The following is a 21,285-nucleotide window of genomic DNA, read 5'->3' as shown; positions in this document are numbered from 1 at the left end:
CTATGTCTCTGCCTCTCTGTGTGTGTCTCTCATGAATAAATAATAAAAATAAAATAAAATAATAAAATAAAACAAAATAAAATAAAAGTGCCAAAGTGATTTTCACCCTTTTTTCATTTCCCCTAGCAGGTGTATGAGCATCACTTACTCTGTGTCCTCGACACCTAACACAGGTTCTCACTGTAGCCATTCCAGTATATGGTTAGTGATTATCTCACTGTGGCTTCAATATGTATCTTCTAATAACCAGAACTCAAGACTGGCAGTTGTTACTCTGGTTTTCAAAGAGAAGGAAAAGAAGAGGATATAAATAGAAGCCAGTACAGCCAATACCAGTCCCTGTCAAAATTCCAGAACAATTAGTCAACCAAGTAGTTAAGATAGATCTAGAAGACTGGAAGCCTCACTAGCTGCCCACCTGGGCTGAATAGTAACAATTCCTACTTAGTGAAGATTATGAATATTTTGATAAGACATTGTTAGATCAGCAGATAAGAGAGGTAATGTAAGCACTAATCACCAGATATATAACAGTTGCTTTTCATTATGGGAGATACTTATGTGTTCCTAAGTTTTTAAGTCATGGGCACTTCTGTGTCCTCCTTTGTCTGCCTAGCCTTGTGTATGTCTTCACTTTCGTTCTGCTGCAGGGTCTCTTCATTTGCTGTTGGATTAAGTTCAAGTTCCCCCATGGCCCCATGTTTGATGATGCTCATTTCTGTTTCATGTGTACTTTTCCATTCACGATGGCGCTCTTCCAATCTCCTACATGTTTTTCCATTTAATCTAGTTGTCAACTGAGAATATTTTATGAAAAATCACTTGTATATTACTTGCCCATAAATTGTTATCATTTTCTAACTGGATAGCCTAAACAGAATGGTCTATCATGTATGCTTCTTCATTATACTATCTATGGAATGTTCAGTTTGGGGGCATTCTTGTTATCCTGGTCCAGAAGTCGATATCTGCCAATATATAATGAATGTCTTTATCCCTTTAATACCATGGATATTAAACTTTATTCAATTTTAGCCTTATTTTCAATTTTACTTCTGTGCCTTAATCCTAAAGTAGTTCTAAATTTAAGTAGATCATAATCTACATAGAGTCTCTTATTATTAAAGTTGAATAGATTCCCAAACCTGCTTCTGTTGTCAGTCGGAAACAAATTAGAAAGTTTTCCTATGTGGGGGGAGGAAAAAATCTCCTTATCGATAAGGGATGGTCATGGGATCCCTCCCCCCAGAATGCTCTCAAGATGCTTCTAGAAATCACAGGACAGTGTGCCTTGCTGCATATTCCTAGTAGTTTCTGGAGGAGAAAATAATACTTTAGCAGGGTCAAATGAGTTAATTTTTTATCTTCTCAGCTAGCAGAGAAAACTAGAAAAATTTCTCACTAATTTCTATTTCCCAAACCGGGAAACTAACAACAAGAAACAAGACATCCCCCTTCCACAATGGAAGAGACCAGTAAGAATCTGTGAGGTCACTGAGCCTGACATTATTAAAAGAGGAATCCCTAGCAGTAAAAAAATAAATAAATAAATAAAGCCCAAACAAATAAACAAATAAAGCCTTTCTGCAGATATGGAAAGTAGGCTAGTTTGGAGACTGTATACCTAGAAATATAAAGAAATTATGTTTTTCATACCTTCTACAAAGAGTATTTCCCTTAGATTATATTAATACATTTTTTTAATGTTCTAAATGTATTTACAAAGTAAATTTGCAGTCCCTGAAAAACAAGATCACAACCAAATAAGCCTACGAGTGTTCCAATTTTCCATTCCCAGCCTGGGAGGCAGTAAGGTTTTGAATTTTGTTTCTTTGTTTATTAACATCCTGTAATTTGAATTAGTAGAGTGTACAGCAGCATTTCTCAAAATACAATTTTAGTATAATAAGCTGAAGAGCTTGTTAAATGTGGGTCCAGTTTGGTGCTAAGAGATAGGATCATTACATTTATAAGAATAAGCTGAGGGACACCTGGGTGGCTCAGTGGTTGAGCATCTGCCTTTGGCTCAGGTTGTGATCCCAGGATCCTGGGATCGAGTCCTGAAACAGGCTCCCTCTGTCTATGTTTCTGACTCTGTGTCTCTCATGAATAAATGAATAAAATCTTAAAAAATAAAAGAATATGATGAATTTTTTTATTTTTTTAAGATGAATATTTTTTAGTTTGGAATCAACTTGTAGTTTGTAAATCATGCTAATCTGTTATCTGAAGCCTACTTATAGCCTAGGAACTCCCTATAGGTGACTGGAGATTTTACTGAGCTGAACTTCAAATATGCACTATAGAAAGCCCACCATATTCAACTTCTTGCATATGAATAGCTACATTATGATTTGTCTTTATACTTTGGTGCTTTGCAAGCAAAACTTTGATAGGATATGTGACTGACTTATCTTAAACTTAACTGAAAGCTTCCTGGAAAAATATAGCTGGTATGCTACCTGACATATATAATATAATAAGCACTCAGTAAATATTTACTTAATGAGGAAATAAATGAATGAATAAATGTTTGCCCATTTCATCTCTGCTATTCCTTCTTGCTTTTCTGTGTGTCTTATCATAGTAATTGATATTGTCATTCACCTAGATTTCCAGGCTAAAAATGGGAGGGTTATCCATAGAGCTACCTTCTCATTTACATATGATTGGTTACTAAACACCCTCATGTTTGTACCATCAGAATGTTCTCACTTCCTAGTATTCCTAGTTATTATATGAGATGTTATATATTAGTAAAGGAATGATAAATCAAATGTATAAGGATAATGAGCATATATGTGCCTAAGAATATATCCTGTAAATATATAAAGCATCGTCCTGCAGAGCGCAAATCAACAATTGAAGATTTTAACACAACCCTTTCAGAAACTTTTAAGTCAAGTAAAACAAAACAAAACAAAACAAAATAACAAACAAGCAAAAGATCATAGATTTGAATAACATGATTGATAAGCTCAAACAAATAGATGTCTAGAATTTTATACCCAACAGAGAATATGCATTGTTTTTGAACAAACATGGAATATTTACAAAACTCTGTTAAATTACAAATAATCAGCATCACACAGACTATATTCTCTGCTCATCATACAATAGGATGAGAATCCAGCAAGAAAAGACTTTTTTTTTTAATCTCCTATGCCTGGAAACTAAGTAACATACTATTAAATAATCCTTGGGTTAAAAAGAATACCATAAAGGAAATTACAAAATATTCATAACTGAGAAACAAGGAAATATTACATGCCAAAATTTTTGCAATACAGTTAAACAAGTACTTGGTGGGAAATTTTCATTTGGATTACACTTGCCAGCAAACAAGAAAGACTGAAAACAAATCCTAAGCATCCAATTCAAGAATCTGGAAAAAGGAGCAATAAACACACCCCTCCCCAAGGACCAAAAGAGGACACAGTAAATAAAGGAGGGATAAATCAATGAAAGAACAAAAGAGAAGCAGAGAAGACTAAATGCCTGAAACTGGTTATGTGAAGAAATGTGTAGCAGAAATAAACCATTGGTCAGGAGGGTGGGATGATGCAGGGGGAGCCCAGGGAGGGAGGGGGGCACTCAGTGTAGAAACACATAAATACAGAATGAAAAAGAGTCATAACTGTAAATAATATATATAATAGCTTTTAACTTTTAATCATACTGGATGTTAATATGTTATTGCACATGTCTATTACATATTGTACTTATGTACTGATTTTTTTGTTTTTGTTTTGTTTTTAAGATTTTATTTATTTATTCATGAGAGACACAGAGAGAGAGGCAGAGACATAGACAGAGGGAGAAGCAGGGTCCCTACAGGAAGCCTGATGCAGGACTCAATCCCAGGACCCTGGAATCATGACCTGACCAAAGGCAGATACTCAACCACTGAGCCACCCAGGTGCCCCTGTACTTTTGTATTATAATTGAATATGTATGTAGAAGCATATAGTATCATATGTGATACAGTGTATTTTTACCTTGTATGTAATATATATCATATATATATATGTTGTGTGTATATATATATATATAAAATATGTAGTACCTTGTATAGTGTGTATATATGTCATATACTATTCTCTAATTCATAAATCTATATACTATATACTGTACAAGGGCACAAATTATTACATTATGGGAAAGAGAAAAACAACTGGATGTGGGGGCGATTTGGCTGCAACATCTGTCACTCCATTGATCTCCTGGGTTGATTCGGCAGATCTGACTGGCTAGGCAGCTGTCCCCTCCCTCCTTCTGAAGCAGAAGCTCCAAGAGGATGACCTTCCCCGATGGAGGAGGACTGTTCTTCTTCGGTCAAGGGTATAGGACTAGCTGCACTTCCTTGCTAGAACCTCCAAACAAGCTCAAGAACAGCTGAAACAGGAAATAAGGGAATACCAGTGACACGGTAACTAATTGGACTATATAAATGAAAAGAAAAATATAAAACGGTCAAAACTGGATCAAAAATAAATTTAAAACCCAAATAAATAAATAACAATTTTAAAAAGTGAAATGGCAGGTTCTCCACACAGCAAAAGCTTCAAGGCTCGAGATAACTTTATAGATAAGTTATATCATATATTCAAAGAACATATCTTTATTTTATAGGTCATTATAAAATGTAGAAAAATAAGGAACGCTGTACAAATCATTTTATGAGACTAATTTAATCTTGATTCCCAAAATAGGTAAGAACAGGTCACAGAAGGAGAATTAAAGGGCTATGCAGGAACATTGGTAAAAGATCCCAAATAAAAATATTTGGTAAGCAAACCCAGAAGTGTATTAAAAATACTACACTATTAAGTGGGGTTAATACCAGAAACCCAAGGTTGGTTCAATGTCAGAAATATATCAGTGTAATCCACCATATGAATAAACTAAAGGAGATAAATCATAGGATTATCTCAACTGATGCAGCAAAAATAATTTGATAAAATTGAATAACTAGATATAATTTTAAAATACTTCTTGAAAAACTGGGAATAAAAAAGGAAATTTCCTTAACTTAATAAAGATCAAGTACCAAAAACCTAAAGCAAACATCATTCTTAGCAGAGAAATTTTAAAACTTTCCATCAAGATTGGAAACAAACCAAGGATGCTTACCATTATGTTTTACAAAGTCCTGGTTAGTTATAAGATGACAAGAAAGCTAATATATAAAGACTGTAAAACAAAAACAAAAACAAAAAAACCTCTAAAAGTCTCATCATATGCAGATAACATAATCATCTAACCAGAAAAGCCAACAGAATCAACAGGTAAACAAAAGGAACTGATGGGAGAGGTTAAGCTTTATCGCCAGAGAGATCAACTTAGAAAATTCAGGAGACTTCCTCTATACCAGTAATAGTCACTTGGGAAAGGGTATACCACTTACAAGTGCAACAAAACCTATATGATATTTAGGATTTCACCTAATAAAGAATACACAGAACCTTGGCAAAAATAATAATAATAATATGTGATTATGTGAAGACAGATGAAACTGTATCCCTTCCTTATACAATATACAGAGCTAGACTCCAATTATACTAGGAAGGATCAAATTATACGCAAAAGGGACTCCTGGGCAGTTCAGTGGTTGAGCGTCTGCCTTCCGCTCAGGTCCTGATCCCAGGGTTCCAGGGAGCTTTCCTCTCCTTCTGCCTGTGTTTCTGCCTCTCTCTCTACATCTCTCTTGAATAAATTTTAAAAAATCTTCAAAAAAGAAGAAAATATAGGAGAACTCTTTTGTGATGTAATAGTGTACAAAGTCTTATTAAATAAAGCTTCAAAATCAGACATGAGGCAAAAAAAAAAAAAAAAGGTTGTTGGATTTGACCACAACACAACTAACGAAATGTTGAGTCCTGAGTAAGTCCATGGCACTTGGAAACATCATGTCTATGATGCATATTCATAATAACTCATGAGTCCTCAGAAAATGGCTAAGATGTGCCTACACAGGATTCGGGATCATGTGTGTCTTGCTCTTCATAGCTTGAGGAACTCTCACAGTGCCTGGCACATAGTAGGTGCTTAATAAATATTTATTGAATAAATAAGTTTTATTGTATTTCCTATACTACATAGTAAGACAAAGAAATATGGAATTTGTCTTAGAAATATTCCTTTAAAACCTTAAAAATTTTAAGCTTTAGTAATCTAAAAAATATTCAGTTATTTAGAAAATGTGCTTATGCAAAATACTTCATTTTCTAATTTGGTAACCAAATAAGGAACTACTTCATCATTATTTTTACTTATTGTTTGTGGCACTTGGGTCATTTTTTTTTTGTCTTTTTTTTTTTTTTTTTTATGGCTGAGACTCAGCCTAGTCACCTGTTCTAGGCCACATTTGGCATGGCAAACAGGTTAGGATATCTTTTTTTTTTTAATCATAAATTTATTTTTTATTGGTGTTCAATTTACCAACATACAGAATAACACCCAGTTTTCAGTGTCAGTTTGAAACATGTGATTTAAAGTCATACTTAAAGTGAGTTGAAGTTTGCAAATTAAGTTTCATAAGACATTATTGGGTAAATATTTTCTCTGAAGCCCAATTATGTTATATAATCTGAATTTCTAATTCCTGCTGCTGGCAGGCCAGACAGAGAGGCAGAAATGAGAAGAGTTAATTCATAACTGACTTATGTCTTAGCTTCATTTCCCATGATTTCACCCCTCCTTGAAACAGCCCTCTCTTACTCTTGACAAGAAGAAAAGCATAATATCCTTACAGTTAAATAGACACAAACAAATATTGGACCTAGCGTCTGTTTGCAGTACTTCTGATTTATTGGCTGTGATATTTCTCTGCTGCCATAGGAATGGAACCAACCCGTTGGCAGAGGAACTGGGCAGCTGAGTCCAGAGAGAGAAATGGGGTAACAAATCAAGCCTTCAAAGAGCAAAGCCTATTTCAACTACTAAAGGTAATTTCCATTCTCCAAAAGAGGAAGAAGTAGGATTTGATAAATACTCCCCAAATATCGCTACAGTTATGTAAAGCCTCAGCGTGAAGCTACTTCAGATTCATTTCCTCACCCCCAATCATGCCCCTTCTTTTTGGTTTTCATACTCTTGACTGTTCTGTTTGCCTAGAGAGGTTGGCATCATGCCTGTAGGGTGACGTTTCACAACTGGTGCTGATTTCAGGTTCTGCACATAGTGTCTTTGGTCATAAGCCAAAGGTAAGATTTTGTGTTTGCACCTTATGGGATAAAACACTTTTCCAGACAATGTTGCTTAAAAGAAGTTACCCTGACTTTGCTAATTCCTGGATGGCCCTGCCTACCATCTTTTTTCTTAAAAATCCAGAGCAGAGCTGTAGCTGGCACTGCCGAGCCTCTAGTTGAAATTCATTTTCTGAAAACCATGGCCTAGTATCTTCCTAGAGCCAAAATGGATGATTCATTGCTGAACATATTTATACAAACTCATTTGGTTGTAAATTATAGAAATCCAACTTCAACTAGTTTGAGCAAGATGTTGGAGTTATTGTGTCAGAATCCAGGAAAGACTGACAAAAGAAGACCTTTTGAAATAGCAGATCCCCAGCTGGTTTCAGGGACTAGTGAAACTAGCAACCCAAATGGCAACCCATCTACTCCTTCCCTGTACCCCTCACCTCTCAGCTAAGTTTTCTTCTCTTTCACTAAAGACAGCTCTCTTTCACATGATGGGAAACATGAGTATCAAAATCTCCTAGGTACTTTTTGTAACCCCTAGCACAAATTAAGGACTGACACTCAGTTCTAGTCAAAATCTGAAAAAAAAAAAAAAGATACTGGCTCAGTTTGGGTTAGATGCTCACTGACAGAGGTGAGGTCATGTGAGAACAAAGCAGCTTTTACAGCAGCCCTATAGATAGGGATACAGAGCAGAAAATATCACAGTAGTTCACAGAGCATCAAGAATAAATGTATTAGGATAAAATAAGGGTAATCTGGCTTTCTAAGAACTTTATTGAATATCACAAAAAAAAATGTAGTTCAACTCAAGAAAAATCCAGTAACTCTAGAAAAACTGTAGAGAAAGATAACAAATGACAAATTACTTTAAGGCAAAAAGCAGTGCTGCAGATGGAGGGTCATTTCACAATGGCAAATGATCTTCTTCAATAGAAAGAGATAAAGATTATATATATATCCACCAATTTGACATAGAGATATATAAAAAAAAAGTGACACATGGAAAAGTTGACAAGTCTACATATTTAAAAATATCTTCCTAAAATATGTCAGTTCTGTCCAAATTACCTATATCACCACTGCCAGAAGCAAAAATTTCACATGAGATTTCTTAGGAGCTTAGGCTTCTGTGGTTGGTAGATCATGCCAGGAAGTCCTGTCTCTGGCACAGAAGGACTAGGTATAGCATGCAACATGTCAAGAGCCCTGAATTTTCAATCAAGAGTAACTATCTCTAATCACTACTGGATACCATCTAGTGACTGGGTGGTTAAAACGCAATGTGGCAGAGATCTCTCTGCCTCACTTTTCTGAGATAAAAATAATCCAAGCAGTTTTATGGCATGTACAAAAGCATATCTTCTCATGGAAAAATTAGTCACAGAAACACAAAAGTTGCCTCACAGACCAAATACAGCTTTCAAAAGTTGAGAAAAAGCAAGCTATTTCAATTTCTTGAGGATTTAATAATATATTTCTTAAGCATGAATGCCAAAAGGAATTAGAAAATTTGTTCAATATTACTTTAAATATATTTGACAAATCAGCACTTTTAACACATGATTATGATGATTGTATGTGAGACAATGTCTAAAACTGTAAAGTGGTGGATCTTAGCAAATGTGAGGTTCAGGCTGAATGCCCCCCCCTCACTACCCCATTCCAGAACCAAGCCCCATAGGAAACCCCAAGACAAGTGCACAAACTACTTTGATTTAAATTCAACAGACTTAATGCATTAGTCGTGGGAATTAAGTGTACTGGGATCATATCTTGCTCAGATTAAGATCCATATCACTTTCTTGAAATGTTAAATCCTTTGTCTAAGATCAGATAATTCCCAAAAATCTAAGTGGAATGATTTCTCAGGGGAAACTTCCTAATCAAAATACTTTCTTAGGGTGCCTGGGTGGCTCAGTTGGTTAAGTGCCTGCCTTCAGTTCAGGTCATGATACAAGGGTCCTGGGATCAAGCCCTGCATCAGGTTCCCAGCTCAGTGGGGAGTCTGCTTCTCCCTCTACCTCTTCCCCCCACCCCTGCTTGTGCTCTCTCTTTCTCTTTTTCTCTGTCTCAAATAAATAAATAAAATCTTTTTAAAAAATACTTTCTTAAACATAAAATTTGAACCTATAGTGAAACTTCCTGGGACTATGCCAATTTTACATATTCATAATGCTAAAAGGGGATAGAATTAGCAGGCAATAAAGGAAGATAATTAGCAGAGGCCAAGGAACCAGCTTTGGTGATCAAAATGCATTTTTATTTAAAGTATTTCACAGATGGAGAAACCAGCTTTGAGAAGGTGTCATTTGTCTACATTCCCACAGCAAATAAAAAGTAGGATGCACATATACTCATGTCTGTCCTATTCCAAGACCCACACTAATAAGTAGTAGGAATTTTGCTGTATTCAAATACATTTACTAAATTCATTTTTTCATGTCATTCTTTTGTTCCTGTAATCTTACATTTATTAAATCTTCAGGAGCCCCTAACAGTAAAGGCATTATGCTAGGTCTAGAGAATTAGCAGGGAACACAAAGAAGTCATTGTCCTCATAAACATTCAGTCTAATGAAGAAGACCTAATACAATATAAAAAATTAATATATTTGAGCAAACAGGATTGAAGGATGTTCATTCATATGAGCACTATATACTGAAAGAAAATAAATGTTTTAAGCAATAGAAGCTAAACAAATGTGAGTGTTTGAAACAAGAGTAAGAAGGTCAAGATTGGCCTGATTCCTAACATAATGTTCTTATTCGCATAATCTTGTAAATGATTCCATCCCACTTCATTGAGTAGACCAATAGATGGGTAGGTAGAAAGATGATAGATACATCCATTCATAGGTATGCACATAGATGGTAGACAGATGGACAGTGATAGGTAAATACACGATAGATGATGGGAATGGGAGTGGAGAAAGAAGAAAACCCATAACTCAAATGAACCACATTCCTCCTGACATGTCCTAAATTTTGCTTTCCAAGTATTTTCAGAAACCATTCCTATGTTGTCTGAGAGTGTGATGATGTAAGCCCAGACACATTTTTGTTCACACTCAGCCACCCCTATGTTTGCCTTCGGGGAGCCCCACTTATGCTCCTGCCTTGGCATCATCTCCTACTAAGCGCAGTCCTAAGCTGTAGTCAGGCCTCTGCCAAAGCTAGGATGTGACAGCCATGTAAAGAGTCATGGACACCACAGATACCACTCGTTTTCTGTTTGGTTTTGGTTTTCTGTGTTGAAGCTTTGCCGTGAGTTCAGACTGACCTTCTGGCTGTTGGTCTTACCAAGTGAAATTGAGTATTTTATAAGCAGCCAAATGGCATCTATCATCCCTTAACAAATAACCTCATTCCTTACACATGTGAGGTGTGAGTCCTCTTAGCTGGCACAGCTGACGTGAGCATAGCACACTCACCTCTGAGCGGTGTTTCTACCTTGCCTTCAGTGCAGAAACCTCCACCCAAATGGATCAATGATCCTCTTCACCCTCTAACACTTAAGAAGAATATACAGCCAAGAAATAAATTTTTTATATCCCCTGGCTTCTTGATCTTGATTATTTTTTAAATTAAAAGAAACTTCATTGGGGTGGGGGTGCTGCACGTGGGTGACTTGGTCAGTTAAGCATCCAACTCTTGATTTCAGCTCAGGTCATGATCTGTGTGGTGAGATTGAGCCCCAAGTTGGGCTCTGCTTAAGAGTCTCTCTCCCCCTCTCCCTCTGCCCCACCCCCACTGCTCACGTGTGCGCTCTCTCTCTCTCTCTCTCTAAAACAAACAAAAAGAAGCTTCATTTTGATTTCTTCATTAATCCCCTCATAAATCCCTTCAGTCAACACTCCTCAAGCACCTACTGCATTCAAATTACTAGTGAAGAGCCGGGGAAACAAATCAGTGAGGCTCTGGCCCTCACCTGGAGAAGCGTGTTCATCAGCCAACTCCAGGGTGAGCTCAGGAGAAAGACACCTCTGTTCACCAGGTATTTGGTAATAGTCCTCCCCTTCTAAGCAGGATTGTTTATTTAACTTTCTTGTGTAGCTGCATACTCTCTGTCTCTAGCTATGTCCAGGCTTAGGTTTCCAGAATTCACATGAATTTTCATTGTTTTAAATTTCTACTTCTCCCCAAATGTAACTATCTTGTATGAAATGAAAACATAGAAGCACTCAGAAAAACAATAGGTCACATCTTTGAAATATATAAGAAAGTGGAACAGCGGTAGGGGAAAATGACTTTAATGTCCATTATGTTATCTTAGCTCCATCTTGAATCAATGGAAATGTGAACTAGGGAGTAAATTTGGCTTTCCAGAAACAGATGTTCCTCTCATTCGGGTACTCGAGTTTGACACTGCTTCCTAATGTACCAAACAATAACATCTAATTACCTTATGAAGCCAACACTTCTTAATGATTATGTGCCAGGTGCCAGAGACACATAGATAAATATGACATAGTTTCTGTTCTCAAAGAACTTTGCTTTTCAGAGTGAATCCTGTGGCTTCCTCAGAGTAAATCCGGCATAGGCAACTACTTAAAAATGTATTGCTCCAGCTGACATTATTGGGATGGTCACACATCTCTGCCCTAAGCCAAAGAACGAAGCTCAAGAGATCACAGAAATCTGGGGGTAGTTATAAGCAGGCAGGTAAGGGCATCATACAGAGGGCTCTAATTGAGTCCAGAGGAAACATGTAGCCAGCTTCTTAATTTGGAAAACAAACACAGATTGCAGACATTTACAGAAGAAACACTTATGAGTGGTTCTAAAGGGAGGTGATGAACAGAATGTGACTTTGAGGATCGTGATTAGCTGTGAGGTCTTACTGTCCTCGCAAAATGTTGGGACACCCAGACCTGCCCACTCTAACATACCTCCTGTGTGGAGCCCAGAGAATAGAGGGGAATCATTCAATTCCAACAGCATTATGTGCTTAATATTTAATAAGTTTTCTACTATCCTCAAATAACTCTTATCAGAGAAACCTGTGGTGTAAGGAGTAGTAGGAAAGAGCATTGGTAACACATCGTCAGTCCTGAATGCTTGGATCCGTTCCTTAAGCCTCTCAGTCCGCAGTTTCCTAACCTATAAAATGGGGATAATTTAGTTTGGATTGAATTACATAATAAGTGTTGAACACCTAATTGATGGATGCAGGGCACACTGCCTAGATCAATAAATGTTGGATTCCCAGAGAAAAGAATTTAGAAGATTCCCAGAGCACATGCCTGAGGGTACATTTGTAAAGATTATATTTATATTTATAATAATTATACTTACAGCAGCCAGAATATTCTGGCCAACGAGTAAAGAACAAATTTGTAAAGCCTCAATACTAAAGACTGGAATATAAGCTAAGTGTTTGAGTGAGTGGCAAAGGTCCAGCAAAAAGAATAGAGCATTGTAGGGAACTCGGTGCCTCTTAGGAGAGAGCTCTGTAAGTCCCCTCGAAGGAGGGAACCTATTAAAACAAGCAGGCATTTAGTTTATTCAGCAAACACAAATTGAGTGCCTACATTGTGCCTACACCGAGTGGCATTCTGTTAAGAAATGGGGAAAGAGAAGAAGGTTACAGTCCACAGAAGATTCAAGAGACCCCACAATAGAGGCCAGTTGAAGGTAGCCACAGGATACAGTCCTACAGTAGATCTCCTCTTCCACTGGAGCCCCTACCCAAATGATGGTCTTGCCCTCCCAGAAGAGAAGCGAGAGTTACAAGTTAGAAACAGCTAGCAAACAGCCACTTGAAGGGATGGAGGGATTGCTGAGTGCCTAACTACAAACAGGTCTGAGTGATGCGGGCTTGCACTTCTGAAAGCTTACGAGCTCTAACTCCAGGCCAGGAAGGGCACCACATGCTATAGGACTCCAGAGGAGGGAGGATATACTTTCAGCTGAACATGTATCACCTCACTGTATGAACAATTTACAGATATATGTTGTTGTCATGGGCTTGAAAAACAGTTTGGAATGTAATTTGAGTAAAAAAAAATATATATATATATATACACACACACACACATATATATATATACACACACATATATGATGGATAATATTGTATCAAGTGCTAGGTTCTGGATGTAATGCAATTCTAACCACTGAGCTACAAAAAAGAAATAAAGTCTTTACAAGCTAACAAAGAAATATTAAATGATCCACCAATCAGACCACCTGCCAATAAAATAAATTGCTTTTTTAGAAGCTGCTGAAATAGGGTGAAAAGAATAAGTGGGACTTTATGGTAAGCTCACAGCTCGATTTGTTTCTGGCAGTGTTCGTTCTGAACCATAACAATGTGTGCTCGTTAGTTACTAGCAGTAACTAGCCAGGTCTTTGTGCCAGAGAAGAGTATGGTAGTTATCACCGTTAATTAAAACCAGCCATATAAAAGGAATTAGAAAGCAAAGTACGCTTTTCATATAAGATAAGGGGAAACAAGTGGCAGAGAGTAGATTGCCACTTGCCTTAGGAAAACCAGTCTGAACAAGAAACGAGACAAAAACAAGTGTAATGATTCTGCCAAATGTAGGCTTTTTAAGAGAAACTTTGGGATCCCTTGAGGAAAGTGTTTGTTTCAATGCTGTCAACATTCTTGTAGATGTAGGGGAGGTTTAGACTCCTCTACTACTACTTTTAGTAAGACTTCTCAACGTATGAATTGACTTTCTTTACATAGGCTCATGATGCGCTTCCTTTGATTTTACCTGCACAACAGCCAGGTGTGTAAGAGAGCTTAGGCTTCCAGGGAGATGGTCCTGGACATGGGAGGACATATGCTTTACATATGAGAGTCCTCTATTGATTTTCTTAACAATGATCTTAACAGGCCTGACTGTTTGGTAATCAGAAGTGTATAATCTTGGATGAAGTCCTATTTTTCATTATTTTTTCCTTTATGGCTAGTTGTCTCTGGATCCATGTGAGAAATCTTTGCCTGACCAAGAGTTATAAAAAGTTACAAAAATATTCCCTTATGTTTTCTTCTAGAGCAATCTTCCCTGACCTTTGTTACATTATCATTCCCCATGTGAGTTTGCTAGGGTTGCCCTAACAAAGTAAAAATGGAGGGCTTACTTAATACAACAGAAATTTATTGTTGCACAGTTCTGGAGGCTGAAAGTCCATAATCAAGGTGTTGGCAGACCCTTGCTCTCTTTGACAGCTCTAGGGGAGGATCCTCTCTTGCCTCTGGCTAGCTTCTGATGGTGTGCCAGGAATCTTTGGCATTCCTTGGCTTGTAACACTTCACTGCAGTCTCTGCTCTGTCTTCATATGGCCTTCTCCCCTGTGTGTTTCTCTCCATGTCTCTTCTCCTCTTATTATTAGGACACTAGTCATTGTATTAGGGACCTACCCTACTCCAGTGTGACCTCATCATAGCTTCTTAATTACATCCCCAAAGACCCTATATCCACACGTGATAACTTTCACAGGTATCAGGGGTTATGACTTCAGCATAAGTTTTTTGGGAGACACAATTTATAACAATAATACTTCCACAGGAGTCTTTTCAGATGTTCTCTTTCCAATCAGCCCAGTCCCCTGACATGAAATGTGTTAATATACACAAGATATATTGTATGTCCATTCTTATACTATGACTCTTTAGAGGGCCACAAACTATTGTAATATCCAAGACTTTTGCACCCTCACAGGGCTGATTTTCACCGCCCTTCACATTCAGATATAATAGCCATCTCAAATGCATTTTTGTGTATAGTGTGAGATACAGGTTGAAGGTTATCTCTCTATATGGATATCCAATTGTTTCAGCATTGTTTATTAAAAGGGTTTCATTTTAGGGTCCCTGGATGGCTCAGTGGGTTAAGCATCAGCCTTCAGCTCAGGTCATGATCCCAGCATCTGGGATGGAACCACATGTCAGGCTCTTTTCTCAGCAGAGAGCCTCCTTCTCCCTCTGCCTGCCTCTCCCCCTGCTTGTGCTCTCTCTCTCCTCTCTCTCTCTCTGTCAAATAAATAAATTAAATCTTTTTTTAAAAAATAAATAAAAATAAAAGATTTTCATTTTGTCATTGAATTGTTTTGTGCCGTAGTCTCAAGGTGTAGTTCTATTTCTGAACTCTTGTGCTATCTTTACACCAATACAGACCTTCTTTTTAAAGATTGTTAGCTATTCTACATTCTTTGAATCTCTAAATAAATTTTAGAAATGACATGCCAATTCCTACACACACATACACACAGCATACTGAGTTTTAACCAGAATCATATTGAATGTGTAGATTAATTTGAGGAGAATCATCATCTCAGCAATATTGAGTCTTCCAATCCATGATCGTGGTATAACTCTTCATTCAGTTTAGATCCCCATTAATGTCTCTCAGCAATATTTTTGTGTTTTGTCAGTATACAGATTTTACACATCTTTTGCTAATTTTAATCACAAGTGTTTTGTGGTTTTACATGCTATTCTAAATGACATTGAAGTTCATTTTACAGAGATTTATTGCTATTATATAGAAAGACAATTACTTTTCATATATTGACTTTGAATCCTACAACCCTGCTAAACTCACTTATTCATTCTAGTGGTTTTATGTAGATTATCTAAGGCTGTCTGTGTATACTACATGTTATCTATGAACAAAGACTCTTTTTTCACCCTTTTTAAATCTATATGTCCTTTATTTCTCTTACTTAATTTATTACCCTGGGTAGTACCTCCCATACAATGTCAAGTAGAAATAGTGAGAGTTCTTTCTTTTTAAAATTTACTGAATCTCATTGTATGGCCCAGCATATGTGGTCTATATTGGGGAATGCTCCATATGCATTTAAGAATGAGTATTTTATAGTTTTTGAAGATAGTGTTCCACAAAGGTTAATTAGGTCACGTTGTTAACTTATATTTTTCTGTTCTCTTTTATATCCTTTCTGAGTTTCTACTTTTTTATCAGTTACAGAAAGAATGCTGAAATCTCTAAATATACTTCTAGATTTGTCTATTTTTCGATTAGGTTTTATCAGCATTACCATCATTTTGATTTGTAGCTCTGTTATTAGGTGCACACACATTGAAGATTGTTATCTTTATGGCATTACCACAATATCTTGGATACTGTAGCTTTATAATAAATCTTGAAGTCAGTACTGTAAGTCTTCAAACTTTCCCTCTTGTCCTTTCAAAGTTATTTAGCTATTCTAGGTTTGTTGTTTTTTGAAATGAATTTTAAAATCGATTTCTACAAAAAAAAATCTGCTGGGATTTTGATTGGGATAACTTTAAGTCTATAGATCAATTTGGGGAAAATTGACATCTTAACAACATTGACTCTTCCAGTTTATGAATGTGTATGTGTGTGTGCATAGATAGATGATAGATAGATAGATAGATAGATAGATCTTCATTTGTTTAAGTTTTTCATTTCTCTCAGAAATGTTGTTGTTTTCAATTACAAGCCTTGCATGTTACCTACTAGATTTATCTATAAATATTTCCTATTTTGATATGATTGTAAATGGTAGGGATTTTTTTTGTTTCTGATTGCTCATTGTCAGTATAAAGAAATGCAATTGATTTTTGTATATTGATCTTATATCATGTATTCACTTGTAAGTTCTCCTGCCTTTTTGTAAATTCCATAAGATTTTTCCATATAGATGATCAAGTACTTATGAACAAACATTAGTTTTATTTCTCCCTTCAGAGGCTGCATACCTTTTATATCTTTTCTTTGCTGTATTACAGGTCTAGAACCTTCAGTGCAATGTTGAATAGAAGTGGTGAGAGCAGATATCCTCATTTTGTTCCTTATTTTAGAGGAAAGGTATTTAACATTTCATCTTTAAATATGATGGTAACTTCAGATGCCCTTGATCAAATTGAGAAAGTTGTCATCTAGTCCTAAGTGGCTAAGAGTCTTTATGAGGAATGAATGTTAAGTTTTGTCAGATACTTTGTTTTGCATCTAAAAAGATAATCAAGTAGGGGTTATTCTCTTTTCTCGCCTGCCCCCCGCCCCCAGTCTGTCATGGTAAATTATATTGATTGATTTTCAGAGGTATTATTAACCTCACATTCTTGTGATAAGCCTCATTTGGTCATAATGTATTGTTTTTAATGTATATTGGATTCGATTTTTTTATAATAAATTTATTTTTTATTGGTGTTCAATTTACCAACATACAGAATAACACCCAGTGCTCATTCCATCAAGTGCCCCTCCCAGTGCCCATCACCCATTCACCCCCACCTCCCGCCCTCCTCCCCTTCCACCACCCCTAGTTCCTCTCCCACAGTTAGGACTCTATGTTCTGTCTCCCTTTCTGATATTTCCCACACATTTCTTCTCCTTTCCCTTATATTCCCTTTCACTATTATTTATATTCCCCAAATGAATGAGAACATACAATGTTTGTCCTTCTCCGAATGACTTATTTCACTCAGCGTAATACCCTCCAGTTCCATCCACGTTGAAGCAAATGGTGGGTATTTGTCGTTTCTAATGGCTGAGGAATATTCCATTGTATACATAAACCACATCTTCTTTATCCATTCATCTTTCGATGGACACCGAGGCTCCTTCCACAGTTTGGCTATTGTGGACATTGCTGCTAGAAACATCGGGGTGCAGGTGTCCCGGCGTTTCATTGCATCTGAATCTTTGGGGTAAATCCCCAACAGTGCAATTGCTGGGTCATAGGGCAGGTCTATTTTTAACTCTTTGAGGAACCTCCACACAGTTTTCCAGAGTGGCTGCACCAGTTCACATTCCCACCAACAGTGTAAGAGGATTCCCTTTTCTCCGCATCCTCTCCAACATTTGTGGTTTCCTGCCTTGTTAATTTTCCCCATTCTCATTGGTGTGAGGTGGTATCTCATTGTGGTTTTGATTTGTATTTCCCTGATGGCAAGTGATGCAGAGCATTTTCTCATGTGCTTGTTGGCCATCTCTATGTCTTCCTCTGGGAGATTTCTGTTCATGTCTTTTGCCCATTTCACGATTGGATTGTTTGTTTCTTTGCTGCTGAGTTTAATAAGTTCTTTATAGATTTTGGAAACTAGCCCTTTATCTGATACGTCATTTGCAAATATCTTCTCCCATTCTGTAGGTTGTCTTTGAGTTTTGTTGACTGTATCCTTTGCTGTGCAAAAGCTTCTTATCTTGATGAAGTCCCAATAGTTCATTTTTGCTTTTGTTTCTTTTGCCTTCGTGGTTGTATCTTGCAAGAAGTTACTATGGCCGAGTTCAAAAAGGGTGTTGCCTGTGTTCTCCTCTAGGATTTTGATGGAATCTTGTCTCACTTTTAGATCTTTCATCCATTTTGAGTTTATCTTTGTGTATGGTGCAAGAGAGTGGTCTAGTTTCATTCTTCTGCATGTGGATGTCCAATTTTCCCAGCACCATTTATTGAAGAGACTTTCTTCCAATGGATAGTCTTTCCTCCTTTATCGAATATTAGTTGACCATAAAGTTCAGGGTCCACTTCTGGGTTCTCTATTCTGTTCCATTGATCTATGTGTCTGTTTTTGTGCCAGTACCACACTGTCTTGATGACCACAGCTTTGTAGTACAACCTGAAATCTGGCATTGTGATGCCCCCAGCTATGGTTTTCTTTTTTAAAATTCCCCTGGCTATTCGGGGTCTTTTCTGATTCCACACAAATCTTAAAATAATTTGTTCTAACTCTCTGAAGAAAGTCCATGGTATTTTGATAGGGATTGCATTAAACGTGTAAATTGCCCTGGGTAACATTGACATTTTCACAATATTAATTCTGCCAATCCATGAGCATGGAATATTTTTCCATCTCTTTGTGTCTTCCTCAATTTCTTTCAGAAGTCTTCTATAGTTTTTAGGGTATAGATCCTTTACCTCTTTGGTTAGGTTTATTCCTAGGTATCTTATGCTTTTGGGTGCCATTGTAAATGAGATTGACTCCTTAATTTCTCTTTCTTCAGACTCAGTGTATAGAAATGCCACTGATTTCTGGGCATTGATTTTGTATCCTGCCACGCTACCAAATTGCTGTATGAGTTCTAGCAATCTTGGGGTGGAGGCTTTTGGGTTTTCTATGTAGAGTATCATGTCATTGGCGAAGAGGGAGAGTTTGACTTCTTCTTTGCCAATTTGAATGCCTTTAATGTCTTTTTGTTGCCTGATTGCTGAGGCTAGGACTTCCAGTACTATGTTGAATAGCAGTGGTGAGAGTGGACATCTCTGTCTTGTTCCTGATCTTAGGGGAAAGGCTCCCAGTGCTTCCCCATTGAGAATGATATTTGCTGTGGGCTTTTCGTAGATGGCTTTTAAGATGTTGAGGAATGTTCCCTCTATCCCTACACTCTGAAGAGTTTTGATCAGGAATGGATGCTGTATTTTGTCAAATGCTTTCTCTGCATCTAATGAGAGGATCATATGGTTCTTGGTTTTTCTCTTGCTGATATGATGAATCACATTGATTGTTTTATGAGTGTTGAACCAGCCTCGTGTCCCGGGGATAAATCCTACTTGGTCATGGTGAATAATTTTCTTAATGTACTTTTGGATCCTATTGGCTAGTATCTTGTTGAGAATTTTTGCATCCATGTTCATCAGGGATATTGGTCTGTAATTCTCCTTTTTGGTGGGGTCTTTGTTTGGTTTTGGAATTAAGGTGATGCTGGCCTCATAGATGTTGGATTCGATTTTATAAAATTTTGTTAAAAATTTTTTCAACCATGCACTTTTCTTTTATTGTCATGTTCATGCTGTGTTTTATAATGTTTCAGCTTACACCAGAGCAAGGCTAACCTCCTAGAATGAATTGGGAGATAATTCCTTCCTTTCAATTTCTTGAAGATTTTATAGAGAATTGCTGTTATTGATTCTGTAAATATCTGGTACAATTCACAGTGAAGCTATTTAAGACCTGGATTTTGAGAGTGTGTGCAGGACAACTTTTAACCTCAAATTTTTTCTAATAGATAGTCGATTTGGGTTACCTCTTTGTTCTTGAATAAACTCGAATAGTTTGTATCTTTCACGAAGTTGGTCCCTTTCAGTTAAGTTGTCAAATTTATTGGCATAACATGTTCATAAAATTCCTTCACTATCTTTTTGATATCTGTAGAATTCTTACTGACAATACTTCTCTCGTTCCCAATAATGTAATTTGTGCTTTCTCTTTTTTATTCCTGATCAATGTGGTTTGCGCTTCATTGGTTATACTTGATCTTTTCCAAAGAACTAACTTTTGCTTTCCTTGATTTTCTCTATTGTTTTTCTGTTTTCAATTTCACTGATTGCTGTTCTGCTCTTTAATATTTCCTTTCTTCTCCATACTTTGGATTTCATTTGTTCTTCTTCCCTCTGGTTTTGTAATGTGTAAGCTGAGGTCACAAATTTAGATAGCATCTTCTTTTCTCTTATAGGTGTTTAGTGCTATAATTTCCCTCAAAATAACAGTTTAGTAACATCCTATAAATAGTAATATGTTGCAGTTTCATTTTATTCAGTTCAAAATACTCTATTTCCCTTTTATTTCTGCTTTGACCCACTAGATATTAAGATATATAAATGGCAAATAAGCAAATGAAAAGTTACACATATTCATACACAGAATTGTATGCAAATGTCCAGAGCAGTTTTATTTGTACTAGCAGAGAATTGGGAATGACCTAAATGTGCATCAACAAGTGAATGGATTTTTTTGAAAACCATAACTGTTCCTACAATGGTACACTTTCTCAACAGTAAAAAGGGATAACTATTGATACGATGCAACAACATGCATGAACCTCAAAATGATGCTGTTTGAGAGATGGGAGATAAGAGCATGCACTGTACAGATCCACTAATATAAAATCCTGAAAAATGCAAACCACTTTATACTGGCACAAACCTAGGGAAAGAGAGCAAGGACAGGAAAAGGCAGGAGGGAAGGATTCCCAAGGGGCATGAAGAAATTTCTGAGAGAAACGGACATGTTTATTATCTTGACTATGATGATGATTTCACAGGTACATACACATGTCAAAACCTATCAAACTTTACACATCAAATGTATGTCATTTATTGCATGTGAACTATATCTCAACACCACCCTTAAAGAAAAATGGAAT

The sequence above is a fragment of the Canis lupus genome, chromosome 5 (genome assembly GCF_011100685.1).
Source record: "Canis lupus familiaris isolate Mischka breed German Shepherd chromosome 5, alternate assembly UU_Cfam_GSD_1.0, whole genome shotgun sequence".
NCBI classification, from domain to species: Eukaryota; Metazoa; Chordata; class Mammalia; order Carnivora; family Canidae; genus Canis; species Canis lupus.
Note: the sequence above shows the minus strand (reverse complement) of the source record.